The sequence below is a fragment of the Eptatretus burgeri genome, chromosome 3 (assembly GCF_056783735.1).
Source record: "Eptatretus burgeri isolate ZD-2024b chromosome 3, Ebu_testis_v1, whole genome shotgun sequence".
NCBI lineage: Eukaryota > Metazoa > Chordata > Myxini > Myxiniformes > Myxinidae > Eptatretus > Eptatretus burgeri.
The window spans coordinates 92,198,248-92,203,739 of record NC_140963.1 but is presented as its reverse complement, the minus strand read 5'-3'; positions in this window follow the sequence as shown (position 1 = coordinate 92,203,739).

Genomic DNA, 5,492 nt, shown 5'->3' with positions numbered 1-5,492 from the left:
GCCATTGTTCACACGCTGTTTCCGAATGTTCACGAAGTTTTCGGAGAACATGACATCATAACATCTTCGGTAAATTCCGGTCTGTTTTTCGATCACTGACAAAAGTTTTGGCTTAAAAGTTAATTTTAGCATATTTTGAGTTTCAAATGTAAGAAAATAATTGCCCAACGATTATTAATGTGATTACAACCTTCAAATCACGCGAAGTCATCAGCGACCCAAATCCTGCTCTTTAAATGTGTCCGCAAACATTTCTCAGACATGCATGGTCCGATTTTGTTCAAACGTGGCAAAGGCACAGTAAATGATGGCATACACGTGCACCTCACTTTATTTTGCAATCTGATCAAAGAGGGCCAACTGGTAGACTGGCGGCCATTTTAGTTGTAAAAAAAAATAAAACACAACCTGGTATCGAACATGTCCTCAACCATTTCTCAAACATACATTTACCGATCTTGTTCAAACCGGGTGCACAAATAAGGAAAGAAGGCTTCCATGTGCACATCATTTTTTTTTGAGATCAGATCCAAGATGGCCAACTGGCGGCCATTTTAGTTGTAAAAAAAACTAATGTTGAACACGTCCTCAACCATATCTTGAACATGCATTTACCGATGTTGTTCATACTCGGCACACAGATAATGAATCCATCCCTCCATCAGGACCATGCTCTGTACAGAGCATCAGTGCTGCCAATGCAGTCTCATGGGCTATTTGAGCACAATCTTGGATGGGTCACCAATCCAACACAGAATACTCAAATGGCTCAATGACCCCAACAAGCTGGTATTTACTTTACCAACCTCAGAAGGATGACGGGCTGAGTCAACCCCACCTGGTATTAATTCAACAGCCAAGCAGGATTTGAGCCCAGGATCATAGGATCCCAAGCCCACCAACCTAATTGTTAAACCACCATCGGGAATACAGATAATGAATGATTGTTTACATAGGCACATCATTTTTCTTCGAGATCACATCCAAGATGGCCAACTGGCGGCCATTTTAGTTGCAAAAAATTTGACGATGAAGATGTCCTCAACCGTTTCTCGGACCTGCATTTACCAATGTTGTTGAAACTCGGCAGCACACAGATCAGGAATAATGTCTTACGTATGCATGTCATTTTTTTTGATATCAGATCCAAGATGGATCTGAACCATTTCTCAGACATGCATAGTCTGGTTTTGTTCAAACTTGGCACAAGCACAGTACATGATGGCATACAGGTGCACCTCACGACATTTTGCAATCTGATCAAAGATGGCCGACTGGTAGACTTGCAGCCATTTTAGTTGTACATAAATATGAGCTGGCCCTTTAACTCCGTACTGCAAAATTACTAAAACAACGGGGGCTATGACATTTTATGTCTTTTTTACTTGTTTTTTATTTTAATTTCAGGGAGCGATTGAAGCAGCTCTCAGTTGCCTATACATGGCACAAATAAAGGTATGTGTCAAAACATGTAGCATGCTTAAAACAAGATCGCTCATAGGTATCTGCTAGTATACATAAAAACGAAAAACACAGTCTATCTGTTCCTCCTTGAAGCTGTGAAGCCATCCGCAAAGTCATGTGATGATATTTCTATTAATTACATACTGTTTGAACGTCACACCCATACATATATTAATTACGTATTATTGGAATGTACCTTATATAATTCACGGACCGGTGTTTGTGTGTTTTTTACTTGGCAAATCTTTTTGCCAAGTATGTTGATCGGTTTGGATAGTTTGTTTGTTTGGTTAGTGGTTTGGATAGGTTAGGTTAGAGAGACAGAGACAAAGAGACAAAGAGAGAAAGAGAGAAAGAGATAAAGAGAGAAAGAGAGAAAGAGAGAAAGAGAGAGCGAGATAGAGAGATTTTTTGAATTGAATCTATTTTTTGGAAATTGAATCAATTTGTCTTTTGCCAAAAGCATGGATACTTTTACCAAAACGAAAAGCCAAGCAGCTTAGAGAGTGCTCGCCAAGTGGCAATGCCACACATGAAACATACATATCCCGGAGACGCCCGACTTTTCTTTTAAAACGTCCGTTTTTTTTTGTTTTTTTTTTCACCAGATTTGCTTTGATTCCCTGTAGAGCACCTCACGAAACCTCCGAAAATATAGACACAGATCTGGCAGACGCGATGGTTAGGAAGTCCCTCTGGGAGACAGGGCTTGAGGTCTGCCAGTGAATGCATCAAATCATATTGCTCAATGAAGCTGGTTAATTTTGTGACGTTCCTAAATGTTTTTGTTCACTCAATATAATTCTTCAAACAGTAGAAAAAGATAAGTTTAATAATTTGTAAGTTATACATTTTCTTGTGTATGTATGGAGGAGGGAACATAGCCTTGCTTGCTTCAAGTAAATAGGTATATCGGCTTAGTTAAAAGACTCGTTATTTTTTTAAATAATCAGATTTCACAACAGATTTCAACACCTATTTCGTCCGCATGATATCCGATCCTAAAAAGCGAAATAATATTTTGATAATATACTTTAGTTAGTCCGTGAGATTAGATCATGGAGAATCGTCTCATATACGTAATGCATTAAATCGCTCCAAGCTCCTAATTTGAAACTTCTAGGAGTTACAAAAATGATGTACACAACGATTCATAGCTATGATGAACAGGCATTCGATATGAGTGAGGAAAGTGAAAAAAACTTTCTCGTTAAGAAATCGTTGCAGCTTGTTCCATGTCAAGGCATGGTTGAGCAGGGCAAAAAACATGGTGGCTTCTGACCTCAGCTAGTTTACCCAGGAAATGCCTGAAGACCACCAAGAGCAAGGTGGCCGAGGATCGCCTGATGAAAGATGTAATTAAATAAGGCCATTAATTATCTTCAAAAGGGGTGTTTTAATTAACTTAATTTAATTTATTTAATTTTTTTCTATTTTTTTGTGGCAGGCAAAAACACTTCCCTACACCCACCAAGGAATGGGGTTGGGGATCATTTAATATTAGCTTTCACAAAGCTACAATGGCGGATCCTAAATCCTATAAAGGCGGATTGTAAATCCTATTTTTTGGAGGGGGTTGGTATTTTGGGGGCTACTGGGTGGAGCTACAGCATATCAGTGTTACCCTGAGGACATTAATAGTTAACCACAATGTGAGTACTTGCACTATATGTAGCCCTGACCTTTCAGGCCAGGCAAATGACCCCCCTCCCCAACAGTCATTAATATAAACAAGCTTGTTTGTTTAACAGACAAATCAAAAGGGACATAGTAATTCTCCCAACATTATTTCAGTTTTCAGAAGCTTAGCATCCAAATCCTCAAGTCGATATTACAGCCTACAGCTGGACTGAACCCAATTTTCAACGGTATCACCTATAGAACAATTTTTTTTTTAATCCCCTCCCCCCCCTGCCCCCAAAAACAAAACAAACTTTTTTTCAAATTTTTCAAAAGTATGTTTGCCTAAAAAACTCCCCGGCACTCCCTGTTGAACCTCTGACAGTTTGATGAAGATCCGTTTGGCCATCTCTGAGAAGAATGGTGACACAGACAGACAGACATCTATCTTATAGTATAGATTATGTTCACATTAAACAAGGGGTGTTCAACTTCCTCAAACTTATCATGCTTGGTGGAAATGTGATCATAAAGGCAAATATTTATTTCAGCCAAAGCAATTATACAGTACTGTGATGGTGAAATTGCCACCAAAGGAGCCGATCATTACATCGGCTCCTTTCATGGCAATGACTTTCCTCCAAAGTGTTCATTTCCTCCAAAACATGGTCCATCTATGGCTGTTGTTGGTTTAATGGTTAGGGTGGTGGGTTTGGAATCCTTGAATCCTGAGTTCAAATCCCACTTTTCTGTTAAATTAATACCAGGTGGGGTTGACTCTGCCTGCCATCCTTCTGAGATCGGCATAATGAGTACCAGCTTGCTGATATCCTGTGTCAGAGTGGCGACCCATCCAGGATTGTGCCCAATAGCCAAAGAGACTGCTTAAACATCACCAATGCTCTGCACAGAGTATGGTCCTGATGGATGGATGGTACATCTCATGGGCTTTTCATGGAATAAACACCAGTCATTATATGTGGGTGTTTTACCATGCCTGTTACTTGCCCACTCTGAAAAAGTGGCCTATTCAGGAAGTGCAAAAGAAAATGAGGCTGATTTTTAATTTAAAATCAGGTTGGTCTGTTCTTTCTGAAGTGATGGTTTGTGGTGCTCAAGAGCCAGGTTCAAATGTCATATGCTGTATGTATTTGTCCTTTGTCGACTAATGTCTTTGTAATTTACATAAAACTACACTAATGTCAATCACAGTATTGCCTTTGTCCTCCCTGTGATTTATGTAGATGTCTTACTCCTCAATGAGCCTTGGATCAACAAAACTTGTGCAAAGGGTGAAGAAATAACACGTCAACTTTTGACAGTCTGTCAGGCTACAGATGCAATCATCACCCATTATAAAACAAATGTGCAAATAAATAATTGCAGGATTCCAAGAATGAAGAGTAAAGTTGCACAAGGTTTTTACAATTTCCACTTTTCCATATTTAAGTGGGTCATGAGTTGGAGTAATATGCTTTTATTACTGTTCAGCTTTCCTTCACAGGATCCACTTTGGCAAAACATGTCATTCAGTTGAGTTTTATAAACAGCACGAAAAGTTGATTTGAAATCTGTTACACTCAAGGAGATGACGTGTTCCTTTTAATGCATTTAATCAGAGGTTTCTATAATCGTGGTGACACCTGGCTACTTATAGGCTATCTACAGGTGGAGATGAACACCTTTATAATAATCAATCAGAAGTTTCAGAGCTAAGGTTTTAGAACAGGCTATATATTTACTTTTTTAGGATGGGTGTGTGTACGGGAATAGTGGCTGGAGCTGTCTTTTACCTACAGCATTTCAGTGTTGAGGGCATTAATAGTCAACCACAATGTGAGAGCTTGCACAACATGTAGCCCCAACCTTGTGGGCCAGGCAAATGACTTCCTCCCCAACGGTCGTTAATAAACAAGCTTGGTTGTTTTACAGACAATTCAAAATGAACATAGTAATTCTCCCAAGACTATCTCAGTTTTCAGAAGCTTAGCATCCAAATCCTCAAGTCGATATGACTGCTTACAACTGGATTTGAACCCAAATCTCAAGGGTATGTTAAAGGATATGTCAGTCCAGAATCCTCATTGCTATGCTAGCTATCATATGCAACCAGTGGCTGCTGGTTGCATCATTTTCTGGAGGCACGACTGTGCCACTGATGAAGTGCCCTCCATTAGAACAGTGGTACTCATTTCGATGACCTCAGAAGGATGACAGGCTGAGTCAAACCCACCGGGTGTTATTTCAACCCTAAGATGTTAAGCCAGACACCTTAACCGTTACGTTAACGAGCTTTTCTCATTGCTATAACAGTATTATATCCAAACGCTGCAGCTACGAGTATAACGTTTTAACCCATGATTCAAGAATGGGAAGGAGGAAAAGGTGAAATTTTGCAGATTGCACCG